Source organism: Mus caroli, unplaced genomic scaffold (genome assembly GCF_978045245.1).
Source record: "Mus caroli unplaced genomic scaffold, Mus_caroli_1 scaffold_13, whole genome shotgun sequence".
Lineage (NCBI taxonomy): Eukaryota > Metazoa > Chordata > Mammalia > Rodentia > Muridae > Mus > Mus caroli.
This window is the reverse complement of record NW_028227268.1, coordinates 71,996,467-72,019,010: the sequence shown is the minus strand read 5'-3', so window position 1 is coordinate 72,019,010 and position 22,544 is coordinate 71,996,467. Positions and strand designations below refer to the sequence as shown.

The window sequence follows — 22,544 nt, the reverse complement described above, 5'->3', positions numbered from 1 at the left end:
ACACTTCATACTCATCAAAGGTAAAATCCTTCAAGAGGAACTATCAATCCTGAATATCTATGCTCCAAATACAAAGGCAGCCACATTCATTAAAGAAATTTTAGTAAATCTCAAAGCACACATTGCACCTCATACAATAATAGTGGGAGACTTCAACACACCACTTTCACCAATGGACAGATCATGGAAACAGAAACTAAACAGGGACACAGAGAAACTAAGAGAAATTATGAATCAAATGGATCTGGCAGATATCTACAGAACATTCTATCCTAAAACAAAAGGATATACCTTCTTCTCAGCACCTCATGGTACCTTCTCCAAAATTGACCACATAATTGGTCACAAAGCAGGCCTCAACAGATATAAAAATATTGAAATTGTCCCATGCATCCTATCAGATCACCATGGACTAAGGCTGATCTTCAATAACAAAATAAATAATAGAAAGCCAACCTTCACGTGGAAACTGAACAACACTCTTCTCAATGATACCTTGGTGAAGGAAGGAATAAATAAAGAAATTAAGGACTTTTTAGAGTTTAATGAAAATGAAGCCACAACATACCCAAACTTATGGGACGCAATGAAAGCATTTCTAAGAGGAAAACTCATAGCTCTGAGTGCCTCCAAAAGGAAACTAGAGAGAGCACACATTAGCAGCTTGACAACACACCTAAAAGCACTAGAACAAAAGGAAGCAAATTCACCCAAGAGGAGTAGAAGGCAGGAAATAATCAAACTCAGGGGTGAAATCAACCAAGTGGAAACAAGAAAAACTATTCAAAGAATCAACCAATCAAGGAGCTGGTTCTTTGAGAAAATCAACAAGATAGATAAACCCTTAGCCAGACTCACTAGAGGGCACAGGGAAAGCATCCTAATTAACAAAATCAGAAATGAAAAAGGAGACATAACAACAGATCCTGAAGACATCCAAAACACCATCAGATCCTTCTACCAAAGGCTATACTCAACAAAACTGGAGAACCTGGATGAAATGGAGAAGTTCCTAGACAGATACCAGGTACCAAAGTTGAATCAAGATCAGGTTAATGATCTAAACAGCCCTATATCCCCCAAAGAAATAGAAGCAGTCATTAATAGTCTCCGAACTAAAAAAAGCCCAGGACCAGATGGGTTTACTGCAGAGTTCTATCAGACCTTCAAAGAAGATCTAATCCCAGTTCTTCACAAACTATTCCACAAAATAGAAACAGAAGGTACTCTACCCAACTCATTCTATGAAGCCACAATTACTCTGATACCTAAACCACAAAAAGACCCAACAAAGATAGAAAACTTCAGACCAATATCCCTTATGAATATTGATGCAAAAATCCTCAATAAAGTTCTTGCTAACCGAATCCAAGAACACATCAAAACAATCATCCATCCTGACCAAGTAGGTTTCATCCCAGGGATGCAGGGATGGTTCAATATACGGAAATCCATCAACGTAATCCAGTATATAAACAAACTCAAAGACAAAAACCACATGGTCATCTCGTTAGATGCGGAAAAAGCATTTGACAAGATCCAACACCCATTCATGATAAAAGTCTTGGAAAGATCAGGAATTCAAGGCCCATACCTAAACATGATAAAAGCAATCTACAGCAAACCAGTAGCCAACATCAAGGTAAATGGTGAGAAGCTGGAAGAAATCCCACTAAAATCAGGGACTAGACAAGGCTGTCCACTTTCTCCCTACCTATTCAACATTGTACTTGAAGTCCTACCCAGAGCAATTAGACAACAAAAGGAGATCAAGGGGATACAAATTGGAAAAGATGAAGTCAAAATATCACTTTTTGCAGATGATATGATAGTATATATAAGTGACCCTAAAAATTCCACCAGAGAACTCCTAAGCCTGATAAACAGCTTCGGTGAAGTAGCTGGATATAAAATTAACTCAAACAAATCAATGGCCTTTCTCTACACAAAGAATAAACAGGCTGAGAAAGAAATTAGGGAAACAACACCCTTCTCAATAGTCACAAATAATATAAAATATCTTGGCGTGACTCTAACTAAGGAAGTGAAAGATCTGTATAATAAAAACTTCAAGTCCCTGAAGAAAGAAATTATAGAAGATCTCAGAAGATGGAAAGATCTCCCATGCTCATGGATTGGCAGGATCAACATTGTAAAAATGGCTATCTTGCCAAAAGCAATCTACAGATTCAATGCAATCCCCATCAAAATTCCAAATCAATTCTTCAACGAATTAGAAAGTGCAATCTGCAAATTCATCTGGAATAACAAAAAACCTAGGATAGCAAAAACTCTTCTCAAGGATAAAAGAACCTCTGGTGGAATCACCATGCCGGACCTAAAGCTCTACTACAGAGCAATTGTGATAAAAACTGCATGGTACTGGTATAGTGACAGACAAATAGACCAATGGAATAGAATTGAAGACCCAGAAATGAACCCACACACCTATGGTTACTTGATCTTCGACAAGGGAGCTAAAAACATCCAGTGGAAGAAAGACAGCATTTTCAACAAATGGTGCTGGCACAACTGGTTGTTAACATGTAGAAGAATGCGAATCGATCCATTCCTATCTCCTTGTACTAAGGTCAAGTCTAAGTGGATCAAGGAACTTCACATAAAACCAGAGACACTGAAACTTATAGAGGAGAAAGTGGGGAAAAGCCTTGAAGATATGGGCACAGGGGAAAAATTCCTGAATAGAACAGTAATGGCTTGTGCTGTAAGATCGAGAATTGACAAGTGGGACCTCATGAAACTACAAAGCTTCTGCAAGGCTAAAGACACCATCAATAAGACAAAAAAACCACCAACAGATTGGGAAAGGATCTTCACCTATCCTAAATCAGATAAGGGACTAATATCCAATATATATAAAGAACTCAAGAAGGTGGACTCCAGAAAGTCAAATAACCCCATTAAAAAATGGGGCTCAGAACTGAACAAAGAATTCTCACCTGAGGAATACCGAATGGCAGAGAAACACCTGAAAAAATGTTCAACATCCTTAATCATCAGGGAAATGCAAATCAAAACAACCCTGAGAGTCCACCTCACACCAGTCAGAATGGCTAAGATCAAAAATTCAGGTGACAGCAGATGCTGGCGAGGATGTGGAGAAAAAGGAACACTCCTCCATTGTTGGTGGGATTGCAAGCTTGTACAACCACTCTGGAAATCAGTCTGGCGGTTCCTCAGAAAATTGGACATAGTACTACCGGAGGATCCAGCAATACCTCTCCTGGGCATATATCCAGAAGATGTCCCAACCGGTAAAAAGGACACATGCTCCACTATGTTCATAGCAGCTTTATTTATAATAGCCAGAAGCTGGAAAGAACCCAGATGTCCCTCAACAGAGGAATGGATACAGAAATTATGGTACATTTACACAATGGAGTACTACTCAGCTATTAAAAAGAATGAATTTATGAAATTCCTAGCCAAATGGATGGACCCGGAGGGCATCATTTTGAGTGAAGTAACACAATCACAAAAGAACTCATACAATATGTATTCATTGATAAGTGGATATTAGCCCAAAACTTAGGATACCCAAGATATAAGATACAATTTGATAAACGCATGAAACTCAAGAAGAATGAAGACCAAAGTGTGGACACTGTGCACCTTCTTAGAATTGGGAACAAAACACCCAGGGAAGGAGTTACAGAGACAAAGTTCGTAGCTGTGATGAAAGGATGGACCATTTAGAGACTGCTGTATCCAGGGATCCGTCCCATAATCAGCTTCTAAACGCTGACACCATTGCATACACTAGCAAGATTTTGCTGAATGGACCCAAATATAGCTGTCTCTTGTGAGACGATGCCGGGGCCTAGCAAACACAGGAGTGGATGTTCACAGTCAGCTATTGGATGTATCACAGGGCTCCCAATGGAGAAGCTAGAGAAAGTACCCAAGTAGCTAAAGGGATCTGCAACCCTATTGTTGGAACAACATGATGTACTAACCAGAACCCCGGAGCTCTTGTCTCTAGCTGCATATGTATCGAAAGATGGCCTAGTCGGCCATCATTGGAAAGAGAGGCCCATTGGACTTGCAAACTTTATATGCCCCAATATAGGGGAATGCCAGGGCCAAAAGAATGGGAATGGGTGGGTAGGGAAGTGGGGGGAGCTATGGGGGACTTTAGGGATAGCATTGGAAATGTAATTGAGGAAAATATGCAATAAAAATATTAAAAATCAAAAAAAAAAAAGAAAAACAGGAAAACACATCCAAACAGATGATGGAAATGAACAAAACCATACTAGACCTAAAAAGGGAAGTATACACAATAAAGAAAACCCAAAATGAGGCAACACTGGAGATAGAAACCCTAGGAAAGAAATCTGGAACCATAGATACCAGCATCAGCAACAGAATACAAGAGATGGAAGAGAGAATCTCAGGTGCAGAAGATTCCATAGAGAACATCGGCACAACAATCAAGGAAAATGTAAAATGCAAAAAGATCCTAACTCAAAACATCCAAGAAATACAGGACACAATGAGAAGACCAAACCTACGGATAATAGGAGTGGATGAGAATGAAGATGTTCAACTCAAAGGACCAGCAAACATCTTCAACAAAATTATAGAAGAAGACTTCCCAAATCTAAAGAAAGAGATGCCCATGAACATACAAGAAGCCTACAGAACTCCAAATAGACTGGACCAGAAAAGAAATACCTCCCGACACATAATAATCAGAACAACAAATGCTCTAAATAAAGATAGAATACTAAAAGCAGTAAGAGAAAAAGGCCAAGTAACATATAAAGGCAAGCCTATCAGAATTACACCAGATTTCTCACCAGAGACTATGAAAGCCGGAAGATCCTGGACGGATGTTATACAGACACTAAAAGAACACAAATTCCAGCCCAGGCTACTATACCCAGCCAAACTCTCAATTAACATAGATGGAGAAACCAAAGTATTCCACGACAAAACCAAATTCACACATTATCTCTCCACGAATCCAGCCCTTCAAAGGATAATAACAGAAAAAAACCAATACAAGGACAGGAACCACGCCCTAGAAACAACAAGAAGGTAATCTCTCAACAAACCTAAAAGAAGACAGCCACAAGAACAGAATGCCAACTTTAACAACAAAAATAACAGGAAACAACAATTACTTTTCCTTAATATCTCTTAATATCAATGGAATCAACTCCCCGATAAAAAGACATAGACTAACAAACTGGCTACACAAACAAGACCCAACATTTTTCTGCTTACAGGAAACTCATCTCATGTAAGGAGCCGCCTTCACATTCACCATTACAAGATGGCACTGATGGCACTGACACCCGTGTTCTAAGTAGTAAACAGGCAAGCTGCGCATGTGCCGGGGTAGCTTTCCACGCCATGTGCTCTGCCTTTCCCGTGACGACAACTCTGGCTGATGGGCTGCAGCCAATCAGGGAGTGACACGTCCGAGGCGGAGGACAGTCCTCCATAAAAGGGAGGGGGCTCCGCCATCTCTCTCTCTCTCTGGCTCTCTCTCTGGCTCCCTTCTCCACTGGCTCCTGATGGGGTAAGCAATAAAGCTTGTGCTGCAGAAGATTCCGGTTGCCCTGAGCGTGTTCTTACCAGGGGGACACAAAAGCAGCGGGCAATAAATGGTGCCGGAACCCGCGAGCTACTGCATCACGGAGAAGGAGCGGTTAATGAAGTGTTCCCGGAAACAGACTGTTGAGAAGGACCCGGTGTAGGTTCAGAACTCTACAGCTGGGGAACTGTGGTAATGAAGTGTTCCCGGAAACAGACTGTTGAGAAGGATCCGACGTAGATTCAGAACTCTTCAGCTGGGGAACGGACGGCGCGTTACAGCTTTACAAGGTATGTCTGGTCTTGAACTTTCTCTAGTGTTAAAAGCCTTTTTATTTCTTTTCACATGTCAACAAGTGGTTAAGGCAGGGTGGAGAATTCTGGACAAAATTCAAGACAGTCTATCAGAAGTAAAGCGGGGAGAGAGAGCAGGAAAAAAGAGAAAGCATGGCGCGCGAAATAAGTATACAGGCCTTTCCACGGGTCTTGAACCCAAGGAAAAGTTAATGTCAGGGAAGAATACCTGGGGAGAGATTAGAAGGAAAGAGGAGAAAAAACAAAGGAAAAAAGAAAAGTTAATGTCAGGGAAAAATACCTGGGGAGAGATTAGAAGGAAAGAGGAGAAAAGAGATGAGTTTAAAGAGCCAGTTCTTAGTAGCTGTGAATCAGATAAAGAAATTAGCCCTTCTGAGGAAACAGACTTGGAGGAGGGAGCAGCTCGTTATGAGAGAGAAATTCGAGCTTTTAAGTCAAGAAAAAAGCCAAAAGCAGCTGGCAAAGGCCAGCTTGCTGCTTGGCCTCAGGGCAGTCGGCTTCAGGGTCATAGTGCACCTCCGCCCTATGCGGAGCCCCCGCCCTGCGTAGTGCGTCAGCCCTGTGCAGAGAGGCAGTGCACGGACTCGTTCATTTCAAGAGAGGCACAAAGGAAGATACAACAGGCATTTCCGGTCTTTGAAGGAGCCGAGGGTGGGCGTGTTCACGCTCCGGTTAAAGAGCTTGCTGAATCGGTCCGTAAATATGGAACCAATGCTAATTTTACTTTGGTGCAGTTAGACAGACTTGCCGGCATGGCACTAACTCCTGCCGACTGGCAAATGATTGCAAAAGCCGCTCTCCCCAATGCGGGCAAATATATGGAATGGAGAGCTCTATGGCAAGAGGCTGCACAAACGCAGGCCCGAGCAAACGCTGCTGCTTTGACTCCAGAGCAGAGAGATTGGACTTTTGACAGGTTCAAACCTTGGCAGCCACATCCAATGATTGGGCAGTTTTAGTTACCTCCTTTTCAGGACAAATAGATTACCATTATCCAAAACATCCAATTTTACAGTTCGCCCAAAATCAATCTGTTGTGTTTCCACAAATAACAGTAAGAAACCCACTTAAAAATGGGGTTGTGGTATATACTGATGGATCAAAAACTGGCATAGGTACCTATGTGGCTAGTGGTAAAGTAGTATCCAAACAATATAATGAAAATTCACCTCAAGTGGTAGAATGTTTAGTGGTTTTAGAAGTTTTAAAAACCTTTTTAGAACCCCTCAATTTTTTAGAAGTGGCTGGAGTGATTAAGCCTTCCAGTAAAGTTGCCAATATTTTTCAGCAGATACAATTAGTTTTGTTATCTAGAAGATTTCCTGTTTATATTACTCATGTTAGAGCCCATTCAAGCCTACCTGGCCCCATGGCTCTGGGGAATGATTTGGCAGATAAAGCCACTAAAGTGGTGGCTGCTGCCCTAACATCCCCGATAGAGGCTGCAAGAAATTTTCATAACAATTTTCATGTGACGGCTGAAACATTACGCCGCCGTTTCTCCTTGACGAGAAAAGAAGCCCGTGACATTGTTACTCAATGTCAAAGCTGCTGTGAGTTCTTGCCAGTTCCTCATGTGGGAATTAACCCACGCGGTATTCGACCTCTACAGGTCTGGCAAATGGATGTTACACATGTTTCTTCCTTTGGAAAACTTCAATATCTCCATGTGTCCATTGACACATGCTCTGGCATCATGTTTGCCTCTCCTTTAACCGGAGAAAAGGCCTCACATGTGATTCAACATTGCCTTGAGGCATGGAGTGCTTGGGGGAAACCCAAACTACTTAAGACTGATAATGGACCAGCTTATACATCTCAAAAATTCCAACAGTTCTGCCGTCAGATGGACGTGACCCACCTGACTGGACTTCCATCTAATAAAACAGAAAGGGGGAGTCGAGGAGGCTCTACCCCGAGTACCAAGAGTGTCTGTGTCTACAGCACTCTTTACATTCAATTTTTTAAATCTTGATTCTCATGGCCATACCGTGGCTGAACGACATTGTTCAGAGCCAGATAGGCCCAAAGAGATGGTTAAATGGAAAGATGTTTTAAATAACAAATGGAAAGGCCCGGATCCTATTTTGATAAGATCCAGGGGAGCTGTTTGTGTTTTTCCACAGAATGAAGACAACCCATTTTGGATACCAGAAAGACTCACCCGAAAAATCCAGACTGACCAAGGGAATACTGATGTCTCTCGTCTTGGTGATGTCCAGTGCGATAACAACAAAGGGAGAGCAGCATTGGGAGATACAGAATTGGACGGCTAAATTTGAACAGACCCTTTGAAAATTGAGACTTGCCCCACGCACTTGGACCTGTCCCTGACCTAAGGACTATCTTTTCAACATTTTCCTTCTTTAAAGAATGGGTGGGGGTGGAATTATTTGGAGCTGTTCTTTGCTGTGGATTAGTGTTGCTTCTTTGATTGGTCTGTAAGCTTAAGGCCCAAACTAGGAGAGACATGGTTATTTCCCAGGCGCTTGCAGCACTAGAACATGGTGCTTTCCCTTATATATGTTTATCTATGCTTAAGCAATAGGTCGCTGGCCACTCAGCTCTTGCACCCCACGAGGCTAGTCTCATTGCACGGGATAGAGTGAGTGTGCTTCAGCAGCCCGAGAGAGTTGCACGGCTAAGCACTGCAGTAGAAGGGCTCTGTGGCATATATGAGCCTATTCTAGGGAGACATGTCATCTTTCAAGAAGGTTGAGTGTCCAAGTGTCCTTCCCCCAGGAAAAACGACACGGGAGCGGACCAAGACCCCTTTGGGTGATGAGCCTGGGAGGAGGTTTTGTGTAAAGCCCCTATTTTACACACTGGGGATTTGACCTCTATCTCCACTCTCATTAATATGGGTGGCCTATTGCTCTTATATAAAAGAAAAGGGGGAGATGTAAGGAGCCGCCTTCACATTTGCCATTACAAGATGGCGCTGATGGCACTGACACCCGTGTTCTAAGTAGTAAACAAGCAAGCTGCGCATGTGCCGGGGTAGCTTTCCACGCCATGTGCTCTGCCTTTCCCGTAACGACAACTCTGGCTGATGGGCTGCAGCCAATCAGGGAGTGACACGTCCGAGGTGGAGGACAGTCCTCCATAAAAGGGAGGGGGCTCCGCCATCTCTCTCTCTCTCTGGCTCTCTCTCTGGCTCCCTTCTCCACTGGCTCCTGATGGGGTAAGCAATAAAGCTTGTGCTGCAGAAGATTCCGGTTGCCCTGAGCGTGTTCTTACCAGGGGAGCAAAAGCGCGGGCAATAATCTCAGAGAAAAAAATAGACACTACCTCAGAATGAAAGGCTGGAAAACAATTTTCCAAGCAAATGGTATGAAGAAACAAGCTGGAGTAGCCATTCTAATATCTGATAAGATTGACTTCCAACCCAAAGTCATTAAAAAAGACAGGGAGGGACACTTCATACTCATCAAAGGTAAAATGTCCAAGAGGAACTATCAATCCTGAATATCTATGCTCCAAATACAAAGGCAGCCACATTCATTAATGAAACTTTAGTAAATCTCAAAGCACACATTGCACCTCATACAATAATAGTGGGAGACTTCAACACACCACTTTCACCAATGGACAGATCATGGAAACAGAAACTAAACAGGGACACAGAGAAACTAAGAGAAATTATGAATCAAATGGATCTGGCAGATATCTACAGAACATTCTATCCTAAAACAAAAGGATATACCTTCTTCTCAGCACCTCATGGTACCTTCTCCAAAATTGACCACATAATTGGTCACAAAGCAGGCCTCAACAGATATAAAAATATTGAAATTGTCCCATGCATCCTATCAGATCACCATGGACTAAGGCTGATCTTCAATAACAAAATAAATAATAGAAAGCCAACCTTCACGTGGAAACTGAACAACACTCTTCTCAATGATACCTTGGTGAAGGAAGGAATAAAGAAAGAAATTAAGGACTTTTTAGAGTTCAATGAAAATGAAGCCACAACATACCCAAACTTATGGGACGCAATGAAAGCATTTCTAAGAGGAAAACTCATAGCTCTGAGTGCCTCCAAAAGGAAACTAGAGAGAGCACACATTAGCAGCTTGACAACATACCTAAAAGCACTAGAACAAAAGGAAGCAAATTCACCCAAGAGGAGTAGACGGCAAGAAATAATCAAACTCAGGGGCGAAATCAACCAAGTGGAAACAAGAAAAACTATTCAAAGAATCAACCAATCAAGGAGCTGGTTCTTTGAGAAAATCAACAAGATAGATAAACCCTTAGCCAGACTCACTAGAGGGCACAGGGAAAGCATCCTAATTAACAAAATCAGAAATGAAAAAGGAGACATAACAACAGATCCTGAAGACATCCAAAACACCATCAGATCCTTCTACCAAAGGCTATACTCAACAAAACTGGAGAACCTGGATGAAATGGAGAAGTTCCTAGACAGATACCAGGTACCAAAGTTGAATCAAGATCAGGTTAATGATCTAAACAGCCCTATATCCCCCAAAGAAATAGAAGCAGTCATTAATAGTCTCCCAACTAAAAAAAGCCCAGGATCAGATGGGTTTAGTGCAGAGTTCTATCAGACCTTCAAAGAAGATCTAATCCCAGTTCTTCACAAACTATTCCACAAAATAGAATCAGAAGGTACTCTACCCAACTCATTCTATGAAGCCACAATTACTCTTATACCTAAACCATATAAAGACCCAACAAAAATAGAGAACTTCAGACCAATTTCCCTTATGAATATTGATGCAAAAATCCTCAATAAAGTTCTCGCTAACCGAATTCAAGAACACATCAAAACAATCATCCATCCTGACCAAGTAGGTTTCATCCCAGGGATGCAAGGATGGTTCAATATACGAAAATCCATCAATGTAATCCATTATATAAACAAACTCAAAGACAAAAACCACATGATCATCTCGTTAGATGCTGAAAAAGCATTTGACAAAATCCAACACCCATTCATGATAAAAGTCTTGGAAAGATCAGGAATTCAAGGCCCATACCTAACCATGATAAAAGCAATCTACAGCAAACCAGTAGCCAACATCAAAGTAAATGGTGAGAAGCTAGAAGAAATCCCACTAAAATCAGGGACTAGACAAGGCTGCCCACTCTCTCCCTACCTATTCAACATTGTACTTGAAGTCCTAGCCAGAGCAATTAGACAACAAAAGGAGATCAAGGGGATACAAATCAGAAAAGAAGAAGTCAAAATATCACTTTTTGCAGATGATATGATAGTATACATAAGTGACCCTAAAAATTCCACCAGAGAACTCCCAAGCCTGATAAATAGCTTCGGTGAAGTAGCTGGATATAAAATTAACTCAAGCAAGTCAATGGCCTTTCTGTACACAAAGGATAAACAGGCAGAGAAGGAAATTAGGGAAACAACACCCTTCTCAATCGTCACAAACAATATAAAATACCTTGGTGTGACTCTAACTAAGGAAGTGATAGATCTGTATGACAAGAACTTCAAGTCCCTGAAGAAAGAAATTAAAGAAGATCTCAGAAGATGGAAAGACCTCCCATGCTCATTTATTGGCAGGATCAACATTGTAAAAATGGCTATCTTACCAAAAGCAATCTACAGATTCAATGCAATCCCCATCAAAATTCCAACTCAATTCTTCAACGAATTAGAAAGGGCAATCTGCAAATTCATCTGGAACAACAAAAAACCTAGGATAGCAAAAACTCTTCTCAAGAATAAAAGAACCTCTGGTGTAATCACAATGCCGGACCTAAAGCTGTACTACAGAGCAATTGTGATAAAAACTGCATGGTACTGGTATAACGACAGACAAGTAGACCAATGGAACAGAATTGAAGACCCTGAGATCAACCCACATACCTATGGTCACTTGATCTTTGACAAGGGAGCAAAAACCATCCAGTGGAAAAAAGACAGCATTTTCAACAAATGGTCCTGGCACAACTGGCAGTTATCATGTAGAAGAATGCGAATTGATCCATTCCTATCTCCTTGTACCAAGGTCAAATCTAAGTGGATTAAGGAACTCCACATAAAACCAGAGACACTGAAACTTATAGAGGAGAAAGTAGGGAAAAGCCTCGAAGATATGGGTACAGGGGAAAAATTCCTGAATAGAACAGCAAAGGCTTGTGCTGTAAGATCGAGAATTGATAAATGGGACCTCATAAAGTTGCAAAGCTTCTGCAAGGCAAAAGACACCGTCAATAAGACAAAAAGACCACCAACAGATTGGGAAAGTATCTTTACCTATCCTAAATCAGATAGGGGACTAATATCCAATATATATAAAGAACTCAAGAAGGTGGACTTCAGAAAATCAAATAACCCCGTTAAAAAATGGGGCTCAGAACTGAACAAAGAATTCTCACCTGAGGAATACCGAATGGCAGAGAAGCACCTGAAAAAATGTTCAACATCCTTAATCATCAGGGAAATGCAACTCAAAACAACCCTGAGATTCCACCTCACACCAGTCAGAATGGCTAAGATCAAAAATTCAGGTGACAGCAGATGCTGGCGAGGATGTGGAGAAAGAGGAACACTCCTTCATGGTTGGTGGGATTGCAAGCTGGTACAACCACTCTGGAAATCAGTTTGGCGGTTCCTCAGAAAATTGGACATAATACTACCAGAGGATCCAGCAATACCTCTCCTGGGCATATATCCAGAAGATGTTCCAACCGGTAAGAAGGACACATGCTCCACTATGTTCATAGCAGCCTTATTTATAATAGCCATAAGCTGGAAAGAACCCAGATGCCCCTCAACAGAGGAATGGATACAGAAAATGTGGTACATTTCCACAATGGAGTACTACTCAGCTATTAAAAAGAATGAATTTATGAAATTCCTAGGCAAATGGATGGATCTGGAGGGCATCATCCTGAGTGAGGTAACATATTCACAAAGGAACTCACACAATATGTACTCACTGATAAGTGGATATTAGCCCAAAAACTTAGGATACCCAAGATATAAGATACAATTTGTTAAACGCATGAAACTCAAGAAGAACGAAGACCAAAGTGTGGACACTGTGCCCCTTCTTGGAATTGGGGAAAAAAAATACCCATGGAAAGAGTTACAGAGATTACATTTGGAGCTGTGAAGAAAGGATGGACCATCTAAAGACTGCCATACCCAGGGATCCATCCCATAATCAGCTTCCAAACGCTGACACCATTGCATACACTAGCAAGATTTTGCTGAAAGGATCCAGATATAGCTGTCTCTTGTGAGACAATGCCGGGGCCTAGCAAACAGAAGTGGATGCTCACAGTCAGCTATTGGATGGATCACAGGGCCCCCAATGGAGGAGCTAGAGAAAATACCCAAGGAGCTAAAGGGAACTGCAACCCCATAGGTGGAACATTATTATGAACTAACCAGTACCCCAGAGCTCTTGACTCTAGCTGCATTTGTATCAAAAGATGGCCTAGTTGGCCATCACTGGAAGGAGAGGCCCATTGGACTTGCCAACTTTACATGCCCCAGTACAGGGGAATGCAAGGGCCAAGGGGTGGGGGTGGGTGGGTGGGGGACTGGGGGGGGAGTGTATTGGGGACTTTTTGGATAGCATTGGAAATGTAATTGAGGAAAATACCTAATTAAAAAAAAATTTCTCAGCCTTTGCTGATTAACCCAAACATATCAAAGTGTTTGCTTAAGCATTTCACTCAAAGCCAGACATAAAGGCTTTACTATACATATCACTACATCCTGCTCTGGCTTCCACATGTGCACATGCAGGGGCACACACCTAAATACTCATATGTGTATGACACACACACACAGCTCACGCATTGTAGTCTTTGACCAAAACGAAAATCAATCAAGAAATACCAATAACATATCAAGAAAGTAATCCCAAACAGTTTGATAGCTCAAGCATGAGGGGACATTAGGATTAGGAAAAGGACAACACACACCAAAGACACCGGTATCTTAGCAAAAGCTTACAAAGGTGCTTTGTTTATGTCATTTCAAACAGGTTGAAATGTTAATCAGAATATCAAAATTAAAGCTTTTAAAACATAAAAAGATAGGGATTACTTCTTTCTCTTCTTTCCTTTTTGTAAAGAATATCGTAATTAGGAACCACCTGCATTCCATCCCTGGGACCCACTTGGTAGAAGTAGAGAACTCGTCTAAGAATTATCTCCTGACAATGAAATCTTAACAATAAAATAAAGTACCAGAAATGTATATGTTCATCCTATGTGACAGCTCTTAAAGTAAGAGCATCCCATGACCCTAGAGTGTTGAGTCAGGCCCTCAGACTTCAAGTCTAACTGGGGTTAATGGAGTGCAAGTTTAGAAATGCAGCCTCTGGGTCTGAGAGATGTCTCAGTCAGTAGAGATGCTCGCATCTTGTGCTAGTCAGGGTTCCCTAGAGTCACAGAACTTATGGACTGTCTCTCTATATCGAGGTTATTTATTGTGAGGACTTACAGTCTGTAGTCCAAATAACCCAACAATGGCCATCTGTGAATAGGGAGTCCAAGAATTTAGTAGTTGCTCAGTCCCACGAGGCTGGTTGTTTGAGCTGGTCTTCTGCAGAAGGGGCTGCCAACAGATGTCCTGGCAAGTAAATGCAAGCAGGTGAAGAAGAGTGAAACTTCCTTCTCCCAATGTCCTCACGTAGGTCTCCAGCTGAAAGTGTGGCCCAGATTAAAGGTATATACCACCATGCCTGAATCTAGGATTTGTGTTGTTCCAGGCAGACGTTGAACTCAGAGATACCCTTGCCTTAGTCTCCTGGAATTAAAGACTTGTCCTACCTTGCCTGGGCCTAAGCTTCTCATGGCCACTATGCCTCAAGATCTCCATGCCAAGATCCTGGTCAGAAACTTGTGTCTTTCAAACTTAAGACCTGGATTACAGGTGAGCCCTCTAATTCTGGATTGTAGTTTATTCTAGATGTAGTCAAGTTGACAACCAGTATTTGTGAGGAGCCACCCTTGCATTCGCCATTACAAGATGGCCCTGACATCCGGTGTTCTAACTGGTAAACAAGTAGTATGCGCATGTGCTGGGGTATTTTTCCATTACTTGTGCCCTGCCTGTCCCATGGCGTCATCTGGGCTGATGGTGAGCAGCCAGTCAGGGCGATGCACGTCTCCAACCACTCTTCATGGTCTATATAAGGAATGAGTTTCCTGTGCTCTGGGTCTTCTCCACAGAAGCTGATCATCTGTCTCTAGAGATGCATTAAAGCTTACTGCAGAAGGATCCGAGTGCCCTGTGTGTGTGTTTTTACTGGCGAGACAATAACACAGGGACATCCGGTGCCGAAACCCGGGAACTACAACATGGCTGGCACTGAGGAGACCCCCTGGAGACAGGGCGGATTCAGAACTGCAGCGGAAGGTAAGTTCGGAGAGGTATGTCTGACCATGAGCCTGTTGTTCCTTTTGACTTTGATCTTAATCTAGAAGCACCGTGGGATGGGTTGGTAGAAGCTTTGGTTTTTGTAATCCTGGTGCTTTTCTTCTTTCTCCTGGTGTCTTATTGTGTTCATCGTGGTTGGTGTTAATTTTGAGGTGCGGTCAATCCGACGTAGATAAGCGGCAGCACTGTCAAGCTCTGTCAGTCTCTCGTACGTAAGGGAGAAGAGCATGGCATTTTACTTTCACTTCTGCTTCAGGAGTGGACTTCTGCTTTAGGAGTGGAGTGTGGTTTTTTACTTCCACTTCTGCTTCAGTATGCCTTAAGTTGGATGTAGATAAGCCACAGGTACAACGGGGTCATCACAGTCAGTTGTAAATGCACTGCAAGTTGTTCTTAAGCAGCGAGACCTCTAGATTGCCACACGCACTCTACAAAATTTTGTCAAAGAGATTGATCGTGTTGCCCCATGGTATGCTTGTTCGGGTTCCCTGTTTATTCCTCATGGAATAAACTGGGAAGAGACCTAGATAAAAAATTTGAGGAGGGAGACTTGAGCCTAGGCACTAAGGCAATTTGGAAGTTAATAAAGAATTGCTTAGAAGATGAGACCTGCCAACCTGCGATGGTTGAGGGACAAGAGACGTTAGAAGAGGTTCAGGACAGCATGTCAGATACCGAACGGAGCGAGAGATTAGGAGCTTGTAAAAAGAAAGACATGTCTAAGAAAAAAGGCCCTCCCCAGAAGTTAGAAAAAGGGGGAGTGAAAAAAGGGGAAGGTGAAAACGTGCCCCCTACAGGTAAACTTAGTAACATTTATCCTATTCAAGATTTAGAAGCCCTAGAACTTGATAGTTCAGATCCTGATGATTTAGACCCTAGTGAAGAGGCAGAATTAGAAGAAGAAGCAGCAAAATATGAAGAGGAAAGGTATGGCCCTGATCAAGGAGTACAGCAAAAATAATAAAAAAGGTGGCATACAGCTGTCACCCAAGCCCTCGGCGCCTCCACCATATAATCAAGATATGGTGCTAGTTCCTTTTTGCCTCAGGAGGAATTAAAAAAGATTCAGATGGCTTTTCCAGTCTTCGATGCTGGAGATGCTGGACACATGCATGCTCCTGTAGAATACCAACAAATTAAGGAACTTGCCGAATCTGTCCATAATTATGGAGTCAATGCCAACTTCACCTTAGTACAGGTCAAGAGATTTGCCAATACAGCAATGACTCCGGCAGACTGGCAAATGACAGTTAAGGCCACTCTACCTAATATGGGACAATACATGGAGTGGAAAGCCCTGTAGTATGATGCTGCCCAGAATCAGGCAAGAATTAATGCTGTGGCAGAAGATGATAATCAGAGGCAATGGACTTTTGAATTGCTAACAGGTCAAGGACAGTTTGCTGCCAATCAGACTAACTATCATTGGAGAGCATATGCTCAGATATCGGCGGCTGCCATTAAGGCTTCGAAAGCTCTTACAAGAAAGGGAGAAGCTGGAGGCCACCTTACAAAGATCATTCAGGGCCCCCAGGAGCCGTTCTCAGACTTTGTAGCGAGAATGACTTAGGCCGCAGGGAGGGTTTTCGGAGACCCTGAACAGGCCATGCTGCTAATTGAACAGCTTGTTTATGAGCAGGCCACACAGGAATGCAGGACTGCAATCATGCCAAGAAAAAACAAGGGATTGCAAGATTGGCTTAGGGTATGTAGAGAACTGGGAGGCCCACTTACCAATGCGGGGCTGGCTGCAGCCATATTACAATCACAAAAGTGCCCCTCTACCAGCAAACAAAGAGCTTGCTTTAACTGTGGAAAAATAGGCCACCTAAAGAAAGACTGCCCCCTCCCAGAGCAGGCCTGAGTGGCTACTCTTTGCTCTCATTGTGGAAAGGGTTATCACAAAGCTAGTGAGTGCTGCTCTGTTTGCGATATAAAGGGGAGGCTTTTGCCCCCAATCAATGAATCTGACAACCGCCTACCAAAAAAACGAGGCTGTGGGCCCCCAATCCCAGGGCCCTCACAAATATGGGAATCGATTTGTCATAAGCCAGAGCAACTTAGTGGAAATGAACCCCGAGGAGTCACAGGAGTGGACCTGCGTGCCACCACCGACTTCCTACACATGCCACAAATGAATGTCCAGCCTATCCTAGTTGAGGCCCTGGAACACTTACCTTCAGGAACAGTGGGCCTGATAATAGGGCGAGGATCGCTGACTATGCAAGGACTTATAGTTTATCCTGGAATAGTAGATCATCACCATTTACAAGAAATCCAGGTCCTTTGCTCCTGCCCTCAAGGAATTTTCTCCATTACATCAGGAGATAGAATTGCACAAATGATCCTGTTGCCCACAGGGAGAGAGGAAAGAACACAAACACATGGACGCAATCGTATGGACTCTTCTGGCCAAGATGCAGCATACCTAATTATGCCACTAAACAATAGACCCACGCTGCATTTAACAATCAATGGTAAGGTTTTTCAGGGAATTATGGATACAGGAGCCGATAAGAGCATCATCTCCTTACATTGGTGGCCTTGGGCCTGGCCTGTAAATAAATCTTCCCACTGGCTACAGGGCCTAGGGTATCAATCATGTCCTACAATCAGTTCTACACAATTGGAGTGGCAGACTCCGGAGAGGCAGAGAGGCCTATTTACCCCTTATGTCCTTCCATTACCAGTCAATCTTTGGGGGAGAGATGTTCTTTCAGAAATGGGCCTGACCTTAACAAATGAGTATTCTACACAAGCTGTTAAAATCATGAGTAAAATGGGTTACAAGAAAGGAAAGGGATTAGGGAAAGGAGAGCAGGGTAGACTTGAGCCTATCCCTCAAGAAGGTAATAATGGGAGACAAGGCCTGGGTTTTTTCTAGGGGCCGTTGGGGGCTCTATGCCCATACCATGGCTTACAGAGGAAGTTGTATGGGTTCCTCAATGGCCTCTCTCCTCTGAAAAATTAGAAGCAGCCACAAAACTGGTCTCTGAACAGCTATGCTTGGGTCATTTAGAGCCCTCTACCTCACCCTGGAATACACCTATTTTTGTAATTAAGAAAAAATCTGGCAAATGGCACTTATTACACGATCTTAGAGCAATTAATGCACAAATACACCTGTTTGGGTCAGTTCAGAGAGGGCTTCCACTGCTTTCTTCCCTACCCAAAAATTGGGAAATTATAATTATAGATATTAAAGATCGTTTTTTCTCTATACCTTTATGCCCTCAAGATAGGCAAAGATTTGCATTTACCATCCCAGCCATTAATCATTTAGAGCCTGATCAAAGATACCAATGGAGGGTCCTACCTCAGGGGATGGCAAATAGCCCCACCATGTGTCAACTGTATGTGCAATTGGCACTTAAGTCAGTTAGAAATCATTTTCCATCATTACTTGTGATACTTTACATGGGTGACATTTTGATTTGCCATAAAAATTTACAGTTATTGCAAGATGCATACCCTATATTAATAAAAACGTTAGGGCAATGGGGACTGCAGGTGGCTACCGAAAAGGTGCAAGTTGCTCGAATAGGAGCATTCCTAGGGTCACTCATTTATCCTGACAAAATTGTTCCTCAAAAATTAGAGATTTGCAGAGATCATTTACACACCTTAAATGATTTTCAAAAATTATTGGGAGATATAAATTGGCTGAGACCATTTTTGAAGATTTCCTTGGCTGAGTTAAAACCTTTATTTGATATTCTGGAAGGGGATTCTCATATCTCCTCCCCTAGGACTCTTACTTCTGCCGCTAATCAGGCCTTGCAAAAGGTAGAGAATGCCTTGCAAAAAGCTCAATTACAGTGCATTGATGAGTCACAGCCTTTTGATTTGTGTGTCTTTAAGACAGCCCAGTTGCCAACCGCAGTTTTGTGGCAAAATGGACCTTTGTTATGGGTTCATCCAAATGCATCTCCTGCTAAAATAATAGATTGGTATCCTAATGCAGTTGCGCAGCTTGTGCTTCGAGGGATAAAAGCAGCCATTACTCATTTTGGACAAGATCCTAATTTCTTAATTGTGCCTTATACTGCTGCACAAGTTCAAACCTTGGCAGCTACATCTAATGATTGGGCAGTATTAGTCACCTCCTTTTCAGGACAGATTGATAACCATTATCCAAGGCATCCAATTTTACAGTTTGCCCTAAATCAGGCTACTGTGTTTCCACAAGTAACAGCTAAGGAACCACTTAAAGATGGGATTATAGTATATACTGATGGATCAAAAACTGGTATAGGTGCTTATGTGGTTGATAACAAGGTGGTATCAAAACAATATAATGAAACCTCACCTCAAATTGTAGAATGTCTAGTGGTACTGGAGGTTCTTAAAACCTTTCCAGGGCCGCTTAACATTGTATAAGATTCTTCTTATGTAGTTAATGCAGTTAACCTTCTTGAGACAGCTGGAGTAATAAAACCTTCCAGCAGGGTGGTCAATATTTTCCAACAAATACAATCTATATTATTAAATAGAAGATCTCCTGTTTATATTACTCATGTCAGAGCACATTCGGGCCTTCCTGGTCCTATGTCTTTGGGAAATGATTTGGCGAATAAAGCCACTAAGGCTGTGGCTGTTGCTCTGTCTTCCAAGACAGAAGCTGCAAAAGAATTTCATAAGCGCTTTCATGTGATGGCTGAAACTTTACGTTTCCGCTTTTCATTAACTAGAAAAGAAGCTAGAGAAATTGTTACTCAATGCCAAAATTGCTGTGAATTTTTGCCTGTCCCTCATGTGGGAATAAACCCGCGTGGCATAAGGCCTTTACAGGTCTGGCAAATGGATGTTACTCATATCTCTTCCTTTGGAAGACTTCAGTATTTACATGTTTCTATTGATACCTGCTCTGGTATCATATTTGCTACACCTCTAACAGGAGAGAAGGCCTCACATGTAATTCAACATTGCCTCGAGGCATGGAGTGCTTGGGGACAACCTAAACTTCTTAAGACAGACAATGGACCAGCCTATACTTCTCAAAAATTTCAACAGTTCTGCCATCAGATGAATGTGACTCATCTGACTGGTCTTCCATACAACCCTCAAGGACAGGACATTGTAGAACGTGCCCATCGCACTCTTAAGTCCTATTTAATTAAACAAAAAGGGGGAGTCAAAGAGGCTCTACCCTCAGTACCAAGAGTAGCTGTTTCCATGGCACTCTTCACTCTTAATTTTTTAAATCTTGATGCTCAAGGCCATACTGCAGCTGAATGTCACTGTTCAGAACCTGATAGGCCCAAGGAAATGGCAAAGTGGAAAGATGTCTTGACAGGAAAATGGAGAGGCCCAGATCCTATTTTAATAAGATCCAGGGGAGCTATATGTGTTTTTCCACAGGAGGAAGATAATCCTTTTTGGATTCCGGAGCGCCTCACTCGAAGGATCCAGCTCTCGGACAATGAGTCACAAGAATGAGATCCCAAGACATCGATGGATCATACCCCTCATGCTGGAGATTCTGGTTCCTAGTATATCTGGAGAGTTTAGATGGGGAATTATGTCAACTTTCCCTCTTCCTATGCCAGTTATGCATAATGCACAAATATTTCCACACTTTTTTTACTACAGATAAAGAACTGGGACTTGCCTATTTACCCTTAGATGAACAGATTCAGGCTTTACAAGAAAATAGAACCTTCTTCCTACAGGGAAGCCTGTGCTTTGTGCTAATTTCTTCATTACAAGAAAAGAGTCAATGCATATCTTTGTATAATCAGTCAGCAGCCTGGTTAAAGAAAGATTCTTGGGACTGAATGACTGAGGTAAAGGCTGATGCCATAGTTATAAGAGGATGGTGGCCCAGCCGAAAATCTGGAAATAAGCCGCCTCCACAACCAAGAATGGCACCCTTTTGCAAGGAACGGTCCATGGAAGATTTAATGCTGCCTTGGACAGGCTGCCAAGCTAAAAAATATACTAGGGCAGTAGAGAAATATTTTTCCTTTTCCCCATATATTAGTAGAGAGTTTAATGATACTTTTGCTGGATATGATTTTACTTCTATGAACCCCTTTTGAGCTAATACTAACCCTTTTGATCAGTGGTTGCTTTGTGGGGTTAATGGAAGCTGTACTGATCTCACCCCCATGGCAATGATTGGAGGAGGTTCTAGTGAGAAAGGAGAAATGACCTTTGAATGGAAAGGTACCTTAAGGACCAGCCGGTATGATAAACAGAGTTCAAACAATTTTAAATGGACTACCTCCAATGTTAAATATAAAAAACAAAAAGAGGTAAGTTATACCGCCACCCCGATGTGTGTATGGCCCCCGATTTTGTGGGTGGTAAGTAACAGAAGATTAAATCAGAATCAGTTAGAGATAGATTGCTCACAAGAAAAATGTTTTTATGCCCTATGCTGGGATGCTAATAAATATCCTTTTGCTTTGGTTACCCACATGCCTAGATTTGTCCCTGTTCCTGTAGATGCCCCCAATAGCTTGACTTTGTTTCGAGAGAAAAGAGATTTTGGTATTTCTGTTATCATAGTTGGATTGGTAGCCACAGCGGTGGTTGCAGCCTCTGTCATGTCCTCGGCACTCGCTCTATCTACTACTGTTCAAACAACACAAACTATTAACGAGCTTTCTATGATGGTCACAACGGCCTTAGATAAACAGGCCACAGCCAACTCACAGATACAGGGAGGGTTGTTGCTGATAAATCAGCGCATCGACTTAGTCCAAGAGCAGGTGGATATTCTTTGGCAGTTGGCTCAATTGGGTTGTGAATACAAGATGCCTGGTCTTTGTGTTACTTCTGTTCAGTTTGAAATTTTTACAAGAGCAGCAAATTTGTCAAAAACTTTGTCTCATTATATGTTACAGAATTGGACCATGGAATTTGAACAAACACTTCGAGAATTGAGAGTTGCTATTCTGCAAGTGAATTCTATGCATCTCGACCTTTCACTGACGAAGGGTTTCTCCACCTGGATTTCCTCTGCATTTTCCTACTTTAAGGAGTGGGTGGGGGTAGGCTTGTTTGCGGTGATCCTATGCAATGGAGCATTGCTTTTGCTCTGGATGGTCTGTAAACTTAAAGCCCAAACAAAAAGGGACAAGATGGTGATAGCCCAAGCACTTGCAGCATTAGAACACGGTCCCTCCCCTGATATATGGTCATCTATGCTTAAGTAATAGGTCACTGGCCGCTCAGCTCTTGCACCCCACGAGGTTAGTCTCATTGCACAGGATAGAGTGAGTGGGCTTCAGCAGCCCGGGAGAGTTGCATGGCTAAGCAC

General features: G+C 42.3%; 1 pseudogene; it reads left to right on the top strand.

Moving 5' to 3' along the window:
* Nucleotides 1-5,786: 5,786 nt before the first annotated feature.
* Nucleotides 5,787-7,672, top strand: LOC147001534 (igE-binding protein pseudogene; annotated as a pseudogene).
* The last annotated feature ends 14,872 nt before the right edge of the window (nt 7,673-22,544 follow it).